The sequence below is a fragment of the Capra hircus genome, chromosome 16, assembly GCF_001704415.2.
Source record: "Capra hircus breed San Clemente chromosome 16, ASM170441v1, whole genome shotgun sequence".
Lineage (NCBI taxonomy): Eukaryota > Metazoa > Chordata > Mammalia > Artiodactyla > Bovidae > Capra > Capra hircus.
This window is the reverse complement of record NC_030823.1, coordinates 34448684-34461931: the sequence shown is the minus strand read 5'-3', so window position 1 is coordinate 34461931 and position 13248 is coordinate 34448684. Positions and strand designations below refer to the sequence as shown.

The 13248-nt window shown below is 44.4% G+C and overlaps 1 pseudogene; it reads left to right on the top strand.

Annotated features, from left to right (window-relative positions):
* On the top strand, positions 11847-12650 carry LOC102189780 (annotated as a pseudogene).

Sequence of the window (13248 nt, the reverse complement as noted above, 5' to 3'; positions counted from 1 at the left end):
GCCCTGGAGGCCTTGACGGCTGTCAGCTCTATGTCCTGACAGAGCCTGATGATAATGAGCCAGTAATACCTCTCTGGAGGCCTTGCTAAGTCATCAGACCCCAGGATGATACCATCTGCCATGGAGAAGAACGCCCAGAGATGCTGATCCCAAGACAACAGCCTTACAAAGGGATTTTAGCCTGGGACTTACGCCAGACACAGAGGCACTTAAAGTCAGGCCTGACCTGGCACTGCAGGGTTTAAAATTCAGAGCCAATAGACCAAGTGCCCCCAAGGAGAAAAGCAAATGATTTTCCCAAGACAGTGGGACCTGCTGTTTCCTCTGAGGAACTCATTAATGAAATGATCATAAAAATAAAGTATCATTAAAAGAACACATTTAGAACAATTGTTCTCTGCAGCAGGTTGTAATCCCTATAACTCTCAGGGAACAGCTTTGAGCTCTGCAGAGCCACCCCCACGCAAGACGCAATCTGTTTGCTGCAGAGGAGTGTGAGTCAGCCTGCAGCAGGGGGGAGGGAGGCAAGGACAGCCTCCACCTTCCCCACCGTAACTCGGCAACTCTTTGGAGTTTTCTTGCAAAGTGAGTTTTTAACCCTAAGTAACAGGTCACTTCTCTCTATTTCAAAAGGGAGAGTATTTCAGAGGTTTCCAAATGATGAGGACAGTGGCCTGCCTCAGAAACAACTGTACCCTTCCCCTAGCAGGAATGATGTCCACTCAAGTCCTCCATGGTCTGGGTTTCCAAATGCAAAACTCTAGATACATCTTGACCCCTCATATCTGTCTATCCCTGGTGTCTTTAATATCCCCAGCTATAAACTGGACTGAGCCAGACTTATACACACTGCAGGCATTCATCCATCCATTCATTGATGCTTGTTGAGTAGGATGTCATGCTAAGTATTGTGCCAGGTGTTAGGGAATTAGAGCTGTGCAGGTTGACAAATGGCAGCTTCTTGGGTCAGGCCCATTCGGCCATTTTTCTCTATCGCCCCTTCCCTGGTGGCTCAGACAGTAGTGTTCCTGCAATGCAGGAGACCTGGGTTCGATCCCTGGGTCGGGAAGATCCTCTGGAGAAGGGAATGGCAACCCACTCCAGTAATCTTGTCTGGGAAATCCCATGGACAGAGGAGCCTGGCTGGATTCAGTCCATGGGGTCCCAAAGAGTCAGACACAACTGGGCAATTAAAACTTCCACTTTCACTTCCCCTTCACACAGTGGGAAAGAGGGATGCCTTCCAGGTGAATAGACAGAGCTGGACCGTGGCAGGTCAACCGAGATTGGAGGAGCTCCTGCCTGTTCCCAGCTCACTGTCTGCTTGAGTTACTCTCCCTAGAGGCTCTGACCCAGAAGCAGAGCAGCCCATGAGGGGCCAGGCCAGGAGCAGAGATGAGGATGCATCGCACAGCCCTCTGTGGATGGCGTGCACAGCTAAGCTGGGTAGAGGCGGTCCAGTTTCCATCTGGCTCTCACAGCGGGCAGAGGGGCCGACTCCACCTACAACGGCTGACCTCCCACACTTCCCCTTGCTGTGGCTGTGCGATCTTCTGGGTCCTGACCATATTGGGACTGTGCTCTGAGTCCCTCCCCCTGAGAATCCCCAGAGGAGTCCTTCGCATCTCCTGGGTTCATGGGCTATTGACAGAGCCTACCCCTCTCTATGTCAGCCCCTCCTACTTTTTGCCTACCTGATCCCTTCCCTAGCTTTCCACCAATCCCTCAGGAGGCAGTCGGCTCAGTGATCTAACTCTATCACTGTCCCTCCTCTATTTCCTTAGTCATGTCTGTTGCTCTCTCCTTAACACCCCAAAGATGTGTCTGTTTCTTACCTAAAATGGTAATAGTCAGGAAACTGTCAAAAGATGCTCCATGCCCACTGTGGAGGGAGCAACTATGACCTCCGGGTTCAGGAACAGCATTTCTGGGTGGTTGCAGACACACCCACCTTTCTCCAAGCAGCTCCTCAGGCCCCTTTCCTCACTGGCAGGTCTTCCCTCACTGCAGACATAGGCCTACTCAAAATTCTGTCTGGTCATGACACTTCTCTGCTTAAAAACCCATAAACAAGGCCACAGAGCACAATGGCTAAGATCATGGTCCTTGAAGCTGGACTGCCTGGTTTAAAATCCTGACTCTCTCATTACTACCCAGAGGGACCCTGAGAAAGTGACTTCACTTTTCTTGGCCTTGGTTTCCTCATCTGTAAAATGGGTTTTGTAGTAGTATCTGTCTCACTAAGAATTGCTTGAGGACTTTCCTGGTGATCCAGTGGTTAAGAATCCACCTGCCAATGCAGGGAACACTGGTTTGATCCCTGGTGCAGGACAATCCCACATGCTGTGAAGCAGCTAAGCCCATGCACCACAACTACTAAAGCCCCTGGGCTCTAGAACCTGGGCTCTGCAGCAAGAGACACCACTGCAATGAGAAGCCTGCCCACCAAAGTAGAGTAGCCCCCACTCACTGCAACTAGAGAAAACCCTTGGACAGCAGCAAAGACCCAGTGCAGCCAAAAATATAATAAATAAATAGATGAATTAAAAAAAATTTAAAGAAGTGCTTGAAGGAATGACTGAGGTTAATACTGAGCTTAGAACAACATCTGGCACAAAGTCTTCTCTAAGTTTTTATTAAGTAAGAGGAATGGCTCCCCACTACCTATCATTTAAAACCCAAGCTCCATAAATGTCTCAAAAAATCTTCACTATCTGCTCCACCGACTTTTCCCATCTCACAGCCCCGCATGAGCAAGAAGAGCTTCAGACACTGAGCCTTGTGCAGACCCTGAATATCCCCTGGCCTGATCCCATCTCTGTCTCTGTCTCCCTCCCAACCTCACCCATTTTGGGGCTTTTCTTCTGCCTGGAAAGTTTGTCCCCACTAAATCTTAGCCTAAGCACCTGTGACTGCTCATCCCCTGCCCACACTGGGTTTGATGGCTTCTTCCTGTGTTCGTATGGCTCCTGTTTTTCACCTCATGGCACTTCCTAGGCTGCAAGCTAATTGCTTATTTCTCATTAGCCTAAAAGCTAACCAGTCATCTCAGCCTGTTGCATGATGCTTATTACCTAGTTGGTGCTCTGTGACTATCTGATGAAAGAACAGATGTCTGAGTTGTATGATACATCAATCCTCAGCCATATTCTCAAGCCCTCAATTATTCCAGATACACCCCCTGCTTGGACTCAGCTCTCAGTGCCAAGAGGAGGGTTCGTTTCTTCCAAGGATATCCAAACTCCAGAAGGATGAGCAAGGTGGTTGGGGAGGGGGAGCAGAGCCGCAGGGAAGGAGTGCAATCTGAGTCTGGTTGACTAAGAGGTGGCAACAACAAACAGACTTGAATCTCATCTTCAGAGTGGCAGTTTTCCAAAGAGCACAGAACCCTGCAATGCTAAGGGAAGGAATCCTGGACCACTGATGGGATCAGAGACCTGGCCATCCCACTGACCTGTGGGACAGATTTCCTGCCTCTCTGGGCCTCAGTTTCTTCATCTGTAAGATGAGTGTGTGTGTTTAGTTCTCAGTCCTGTCTGACTCTTTGTGACCCCATGGCCTATAGCCTGCCAGGCTCTTTTGTCCATGGAATTCTCCAGGTAAGAATAATGGAGTGGGTGGCCATTCTCTTCTCCAGGGAATATTCCTGACCCAGGGATTGAACCTAGGTTTCCTGCATTGCAGGTGAATTCTTTCCCATCTAAACCACCAATGAAGTCTAGCATTTAGTGAACACTGGCTGAATAAGTAATTTGCTGACTTAATCATACATCTTCTAAGCATTCGTGAGTGCTCAGACAAGGGTGCTGATGCCAGTGATAATATTTAGGGTGTTCTGGTTTATCAACCACAAAGGTCGCTTTCAAAAGCCAGGATGTCAGAATTTGCTGATAGACTCACAAGTAACTACCTAGTCACCTTCCTTGTGCACACGAGGGCCTTTCCACTGAGAAATCTACATGTTCTTAATTCTCTTCTCTCTCCTGACTCGTAACTTATACCTTCACAAAGCCTTGGTCTCATCACTGATGTTAAAAAATATATATCAAATCTGAAAGGAAATGTAAAAGAGAAGAGTCTATCAAACTGGCCCACCTCTCTTTGGACCTTCTGCCCAATGTAAATCCAGTCTGGCCTTGCGGACCCAGCCTACTTTTCATGACGAGCTTTTATCTAAACGGACTCCCCTGACTGTCTATTCTGAAGTATGCAGTGTTGCCGCTCCTTTCATGACTTCCAGGAATAGAAGACTTGAGCATTCACCTCCTCCTTCCCCTTCTTCTCCTGCATAAGCTTTCCATCATGTGTAATCATCACCATCATAACCACACTGGCCACAGTCAACCAAGCCCTCATGTCATTTTCACCTGCATCTTCCCTCAGTTGTCAGTGGAGAACCAAGATTTCCAGTGGCCCTCTACCCCAGTCTCCCCACAGCAACATCCATTCCCAGACCACCACCAGACTTCCGTGCACAGAGTGGCTCACTCATGTGGTAAAGTGTCCCAGAAAGATGAAGAGTGGCTGGAGTCAGGAAAGGTGACAGGAGGATGGACAGAAAGCTAAAAGTCAAAGTTCAATGCCAATAGTTGGTAGAGATAACAGGACCCATTCAGAAACCTGTATCTACTTCTTTGGGTATCATTTCCAACTTGGGGCTTTCTTGATGTCGTACTAAGGTCAAGTCTTAGAATAAATGTTGAGAGCAGCACTTCCTTTACCTCCAGACACCAGATGGTGCCAGATACAGATTCCTTTTGGCCACAAGTCACACTAATGACTTAGAGGAACACCCCAACAACACTCTGGCAGGTAGTCAACCCCCACCTACGAAGGAATAATGCCCCATTTGTATTTAACTCAGTTTTTGCAAATGGAAAAGCCATTTCCCCATAGAATTATTTTCTTATAAAAGATGACTAGGTTCCAAAACCACCTATAAAACATTTCTCTCCCACTAAGTAGCTGAATTGGTACACATTAGCAAAAAGAAAAACCACTTGGGGGGAGGTGTGAGTGTGTGTGATATAAGAAATTAGTACCCAAAAGTGATTCAAAATAATGAGTAAAATTAGATGGAGAGTTCCTTAAGGGCATGGAGTATTCTTATTGAATTATTTTTCTGCCTTCCTGGTCTCAGCTCATAGCCCACCACTGAATGTTTTCACTCATTGAATTCCTGTACTTGAGAATAAAATCCACTTGTGTGAATTTTCCAAACTGACTTCCAGGACTTTATATCCTGGTCATCCCAGTTGTCTAGTATCACTTCAGCTCTAGAACTTTCCTTTCCTTTATACAGATACATTGGTGGCAATATTCATGAGTTTATTATTAATAAGATTCCTCTTCTTTTTGGTCCACAAATCAACTAAGCAAATTGAAAGAGGAAAAGGAGGAGACCAAAAAAGAAGTTAGTGAATGAGGGAGATTTTCCTAAGGTATTTGGGCAAGAAGAGGAATAGTCTTAAGCTAGAAGAAGAAAAACAACAAAAGAAAAGATGAGAAGGGGAGAAGAAGGAAGAAGAGAGGAGAGAAAAGTTCAGACAAGACAGGGCAAGGGAGCAGGCACCATATGGCATGTTATTCCTAGGACAGGAAGGAAAGGCAGTGACCAAGAAGAGATGTGAGAGGGGACACTCCCAGTCTCCAGCTCTCAAGTTGCTCCTTCTCCAGGGCAGCCTATCCATGCCTGCTGGGACTTGAATGCACCTGTGTGGCTGGGCCAGGGGCCAGGGTTACTATTTAGAAGTTTCTTTACAAGTACATATTTTTGCTTAATGAAAAAATTTTAGAGAAGACCAATCTCCAGGTGACAGATCTTCTTTTGACATTTTGCAAAGGTAAAGATGGAAGATCTCTTCACCTTTGGTTTTCTGCCTACATGATGGGAGACTCAGAGGCCAACAAAGGCTTACAAATCCCAGCCTCATGTTTCTTAATTCAACAACCTTGGCAAAGTTACTTTACCTTTATCAGCATCAGTTTCCCCATTTATCAAATGCAAAAAGTATAACTTCTTCAAGGATATGAGGATTTAAAGCAGTCAGTTCAGTCGCTCAGTCATGTCCGACTCTTTGCAGCCCCATGGACTGCAGCATGCCAGGCTTCCCTGTCCATCACCAGCTCCCAGAACTTACTCAGACTCATGTCCATTTGGTAATGCCATCCAGCCATCTCATCCTCTGTCGTCCCCTTCTCCTCCTACCTTCAATCTTTCCCAGCATCAAGGTCTTTTCCAATGAGTCAGTTCTTCACATCAGGTGGCCAAAGTATTGGAGTTTCAGCTTCAGCATCAGTCCTTCCAATGAACATTTAGAACTGATTTCCTTTATGATTGGCTGGTTAGATCTCCTTGCAGTCCAAGGGACTCTCAAGAATCTTCTCCAACACTGCAGTTCCAAAGCATCAATTCTTCAGCACTCAGCTTTCTTTATAGTCCAACCCTCACATCCATACATGACTACTGGAAAAACTATAGCTTTGACTAGACAGACCTTTGTTGGCAAAGTAATGTCTCTGCTTTTTAATATGCTGTCTAGGTTGGTCATAGCTTTTCTTACAAGGAGTGTCTTTTTATTTCATGGCTGCAGTCATCATCTGCAGTGATTTTGGAGCCCCCCCAAATTAAAGCAGTAATGTGTGTAAATGGCCAGACTCAGTGCTTGACATCTGGAGCAATCTCAGACATCACAGCAATCATTTTTCTGAATAGTATAGTACTACTGATAGTGTTTGTTGTTGTTTAGTTGCTAAGTCGTGTCTGATTCTTTTGTGACCTCATGGACTGTAGCCCGCCAGGCTCCTCTGTCCATGGAATTTCCCAGGCTCAAATACTGGAGTTGGTTGCCATTTCTTTCTCCAGGGGAATCTCCCTGACCTAAGGATCGAACCCACGTCTCCTGCTCTGCAGGCAGATTCTTTATCACTGAGCACCAGGGAAGCACTGTTAGTGTTACAAGACCATTAAGGTTACAGTCACCAAGTCACCACATGTGAGGCATCAGCTGTGGTCCATGAAGAGACACACTGCACATCGCCAAGCTGGATGACTGGCAGATGAAGAAATAGCAAAGGAGAGGCTGCTGGCTGGGGGTTGAGGACAAATTCTCTTCATGACGCAGGTCTGCAGAACAAGACTGTCCTCCCAGCACCAGAGCTCATTGGGAAGATGTACATTCAACAGGTTGGGACATGGGATGTTGGCCATGCTCCCTAGCAACCAACCTACTTCCTGCCTGGGGGTATTTCCTCTTTTGTGGGTCTTCATAGGAGAGCATCCACCCCATTCACACTGCAGAAGCCAGTGAAGACATATCACTCAGAATTAGGATTAAAGTATTTTGTGCTCCCTGCTTCCTGACCCACCAGGACCAAGCTGGTCCCCTCCTGTTTGCCAAGCCCGCTTCTCCAGCTTCCCAGTGAGCTGTGAGCCCCAGGGTCTGTTTGTGTTATTTACACACAAAGGAACCCTTGTTGTTGTTGTTTAGTCACTCAGTCATGTCAAACTTTCTGTGACCCCGGGGACTGTAACCCTCCAAGCTCTTCTGTCTATGGGATTTCCCAGGCAAGAATACTGGAGTGGGTTGCCATTTCCTACTACAGAGCATCTTCCCAACCCAAGGAATCGAACCCACATCTCCTGCATCTCCCGCTTGGCAGGAAGATTCTTTACCACTGGGCCACCTGGAAAGCCCACAAAGGAGCCAAATCTGGCACGAAGTCAGTGATGATCTTTGTCTCATCATCAGATCACTTCCCCACTCAGAAACTACAGATCCTCCATCCAACCCTAAGCAGAGATGTTTTTTACCCCACCCAAATCAAGGACCACCAACCCCTTCCTCAATATCTCAGGTGCCTGGATCCATTACCTCCCAGACAGCTTTTCTAATCTTAACGAGCTTTGATTTGGGGCAAGTTCCTTCCCATTTACAACAAAATACCGTCTGGCTGCTTGAAACTTCCACTCATTAAACTTACTGGCTCAATAAATTTTTAGAGAACACCTTCTTTGTCATAGGACTAAAACATAACAGAGTTCCTGCCTTTCTGGAGGTCTGCATTCTTATGTGGTAATAATGAAAAACAAGAACAGAAAACAGATTTTGAGGACATAGGTGGGTATGCTTCTAAGCTCTTTGCAGGAAAACAACTCATTTAATGCTTACAACTACCCTTTGAGAGGCTTCTCCAATAGCTCAAGAGGTAAAGAATCCGTGCAGTACAGGAGATGTGGGTTTGATCCCTGGGTCAGAAGATCCCCTGGAGGAGAAAATGCCAACCCACTAGTCTTCTTGCCTGGAGAATCCCATGGTCAGAGGAGCCTGGCGAGCTAGATTCCATGTGGTCACAAAGAGCCAGACACAACTGAAAAACAGCACAAGCTTACCCTGTGAAGCAGGTACGCTCACGATCTCCCATTTATAGATGAGGAGATGAAGGAGATGAGGAGTTCAGACAGGTCAACAAACATGCCTAAAGTCAAATGCTTAGAAAGAAACAAGACTGGGCTCTGAACCAGGAAGTCAGACTCTACTGCCTAGCATCATTCACCAAGGCATACTGCCTCTCAAAAACTGCCCAGAAACAAGTAAATATCAGTATTCAGTTGCTTACGTGTGCTGTGAAGAAAAACACATCAGGGAGAGGAGTATGGGAGAAAGGATGATGGGCTGATATTTTTTCCAGACACTCAGGGAAGCCTTGTTAGAGGAGCTGCTGGGAACCAAGTGGGTGAAGATGGGATTAGAGAGGTTTAGAGAACTAGTTCTGGTGTACGATGTCACCTAAAACTAGTCAGTCCCACTTCTATATAAAATCTATTGCAAGATTTAAGAATAACTCTCAAGTCCCCCTTTATGTTTCACACTTTTTAAAAATACTCCTATTTTTTGTAGGGTTTGTGTGGGGTGGGTGGGGAGGGGGGGTTGTTTGCTTTTTCTTTGTTCTCAAGCCTTCTAACCCTCCTGCAGGCCTGCTCTGACTGCACTGCTGCCTCTGAGTCCCTCAGATGGAAATTTTAGGGGACTCCAGGCCAGGGAATGCTGGACCAACGTCCACAGGCAAATGTTTGCAAGCTTTTCTAGAGCCTGCATGTCTCTGAATCCCCATCATCTCTTTAGCTGCTGTATCTCATTACTCCCAGATCTTTTCCCAGGAGCCATTCTCATTCTATATTTGAACAATTACTTTTTAAAAATGTTTGAAGTTTTTCACTTCATCATGTTAGTTTCAGTTCCAGGTTTTAATTCCAGGCCACTAAAATTATTCTCAAATCTCTGTCCTGCCATCACTGTTATTAGGTTCTTCTGAGCTTTGTCCCATCTGCTGGATTGTATAATGTTTCTTTGCTCAGTTGAGTCATGTTCTTGAACAGGAAAAAGCCAAGGTCAAGGACAGAGACCTGAGCCTCAGAGACCATCCCATGGGCTGGAAGGGGTTACTATTTGCTGCAGCAGGTCTGGGTACATCTGACAACAATAACATTCAGTCAAATGGCATACAGTCTTCTCCAGCACAGCACATACTTCCTGAAGGGCCAGCACAAAGGCAATACACTCCATCCACAGTTTTCCCTGAGCTTGCAAATTAATTTCCCTGTTTTAAAAAGTAGAATGATGTTCATTTCTTATATTTTCCTCCTGTAGGAGTTGATCACTGCATCCACTTCAAAATATAGTCATACCTCACAGATGCAGAAGGTTTGGTTCCGACTACCACAAAAAAGTGAATATTGCAATCAAGCCAGTCACACAAAATTTTTTTTGGTTTCCCATTATGTTTACACTATACTGAAGTCTATTAAGTGTGCAAGAGCACTATGTCTTAAAAATCAATGTCCATACCTTATCTACTGAATAGCACAGGGAGCTGTACTCAGTATCTTATGATAACTTTTAATGGTAACGAATCTGAAAAATAATTGAATCCCTTTGCTGACACTTGAAACTAACACATCAACGTAAACCAACTATAAAAGTGAATGTGTCAATCGCTCAGTCATGTCCAACTCTTTGTAACCCCATGGACAGTAGCCTACCAAGCTCCTCTGTCCATGGAACTCTCCAGATAAGAATACTGGAGTGGGTTGCCATTCTTTTATCCAGGGGACCTTTCTTAGCCAGGGATTGAACCTGGATCTTCCTCATTGCAGGCAGATTCTTTACCATCTGAGCCACCAGGGAAGCCCAAATTAACTATATTTCAATTTAAAAATAAATAAAATTTTAAAAAGAACTAAAAAAGCAATGTACATACCTTAATTTAAAAACAGCATTGCTAAAACACATATTAACCATCATTTCATAACATGGAGCTAGCAAGCTTCAATTTGTCAAAATTGCAGTGTTTGCAGAGTACAATAAAGTCAAGCACAATAAAATGAGGGATGCCTATGTTCAGAATCTCTTTAAGAATTTTTTTTTTTAATATGGTCTTTATCAATATCCTGCTTATCTGCCTGCAGCTCTCTGCTATTTCTCACTTTTACCTGCAATACTCTGAAGTCATAGCTCCATATCTCTTCAGCAGGGCTCCCCACTGCCTTGCCTGGCTTGAGAGAAACCTGACTCTTTTTTAAATTTCCAATCTCCCTCTGCAGAAAAGGAAATGTGCACCAGACTCTTTTTGAAACACACTGGGGAATAAATATGCATGAATAAATGCAAGAAGAGAACCACAAGAGAAGCTTCATTTTTAAAAATCTTGAATCAGCTGCTCTACAGAGTGAAGATTTCTGGACCCAAGCAAGATTTCAAAAGTCTTTTCTATTAAGCTCAGCAATTTTTAGAAGCCAGCCGTGTCTATCATGCTTTTTTCTAGGTATTGAATATAATATTCTTTCTTCTTCTTTCAAAGATCTTCCTGCAGGCAGGCGCCTGAGTGGGAGGACCAGTGCGGGGGAGGTGGGGGGAAGCTCTCACAGCAGGTGCCAGACGTGGCCTCTCCCTGAGGTGGGGCTAGTCTGTTTTGAGTCACTGGGCAACTTCATGTCACCACCTCCATACCCACCACCAGCTCACCCCTGCCTTCACGTGGTCTGTCTTCAAGGAACTTGTTGGAGGTGTTAAAGCAAAGGGATGACATGAATCTGAGTCAATAGCTGAACATTTCCCCTCAACTGAAAACACTTCAATGAAAGAAAAAGAAAAAGATAGCATAGTTACCTGATGAAAACCTCATTGCCATCATGTAAGCATGACTAGAAAACGGACAACTTCAGGGCAGTAAAAGCTGCTTTCTCCTGATTATTTTAGGGTTCTCTGGGAAATGATGCTTTTAGAAAAACCATAAAAAATGATAACACTTAATGCTAGTGAGCACAGGGCAAAATTAATGTACTCATGTTCTGCTTGTCACGATATACTAGTACAATCATTTTGGATTGTTAATGCAAAGCATTTGTCAGAAAAAAATTCACAGCTTTTGGCCTAGTCATCCCAATCCAAGGAAGCTACCCTAAAGTAACAAAGAGAAGAAAAAATATATAGGCACAAAACTGCTCATTACAGCATAAAAAGGTTGACTTTGTACAGTCCCAAGTATATTCCATACACTGAAAATATTTGTTGAAAAGCTAAATACATACAGCAGTCTGATAATGATTTAATAAATTTACACAAATAAGATGGAATAGTACACAGAAATTAATATTATAATAGTCTATAAAATATGAGGAAGACTTCATAGTATAAAATTAATATACATTTCAAAATAATATTCAAATTGATTGCAATTAAATGGATATGTGTATGCATGGAAAAATAATATGGAAAAATAGAAATCGTTGAGCAAAGTGAGAAGATGGGGAAGAAGGCAGGCCTCTTTTCATGCCTAGCACAGCCATGGTTCAGGGTCCCAAGAAGCACCCGAAGCACGTAGCAGCTCCAAAACATTGGATGCTGGATAAACTGACTGGTATGTTTGCCACTTGTCCATCTACTGGTCTCCACAAGCTGAGGGAATGTCTACCCCTAATCATTTTCCTAAGGAGCAGATATAAGTATGCCCTAACAGGAGATGAAATGAAGATTTGCATGCAGCATTTCATTAAGATCAATGGCAAACTCCACACTGATATAACCTACCTTACTGATTTTATGGATGTCATCAGCATTAATAAGACTGGGGAGAATTTTCATTTGATCTGTGACACCAGGGATCATTTGCTGTTCATTGTATTACACCTGAGGTGGCCAAGTATAAATTGTGCAAAGTAAAAAAGATCTTTGTGGGGACAAAAGGAATCCTTCATCTGGTGACCCATGATGCTTGCACATCCATTACCCCAAACCCCTCATCAAGGTGAATAGCACCATTCAAATTGACTTGGAGACTGGCAAGATTACTGATTTCATCAAGTTTGACACTGGTAACCTGTGCATGGTGACTGGCGGTGCTAACCTGGGAAGAATTGGTGTGATTACCAACCGGGAGAGACATCAGGTTCTTTTGATGTACTTCATATGAAAGATGCAAACGGCAACAGCTTTGCCACATGGCTCTCGAACAGTTTCATTATCGGCAAAGGCAACAAACGGTGGCTCTCTCTTCCCTGTGGAAAGTGCATTCGCCTTACCATTGCTGAGGAGAGACAGGAGACTGGCAGCCAAACAGAGCAGTGGATAAAATGATCTCTATGTGATGTGATTGGAAAAGTCTTTGTACTTAATTAAAGATAATACCAAGTGATTAATAATAAAAAAAAGTGAGAAGATTGAAAGCAGTGTTTATAATTTTACTAAATTTTCTCTAATCCTGTGGTATTTTCTTTGCCACTTCAGAAGTGCTTCTTACAGAAAGAAACCTACACCACCCGTAAAGACAAGAGATGGCAAAGATCTTCGGGGTTAAATTTAAGCAATCATTTTAAAAGTCCTTTTGTATAACTCTAAGAGAGTTAACTGGCCTGTGCAGGGGCTGAGGGGTGCTTCCCTAGTGGGAAACACTGTAAACACCACTTCAGTTCAGTTCAGTTCAGTCACTCAGTTGTGTCCAACTCTTTGCAACCCCATGAATCGCAGCACACCAGGCCTCCCTGTCCATCACTTAGAATTGCCTAAAACAGATTCCTCCTCTATATACCCAGAGTTACTTGACTTCAGCTCGCAATAAAATGAAGGTTGAGGGGCTTCCCTGGTGGCTCAGTAGCAAAGAATCTGCCTGCCTATTCAGGAGCCTTCAGGTTCAATCCCTGATCCAGAAAGATCCCACATGCCTCAGAGCAACTAGGCCCATGCGCCACAG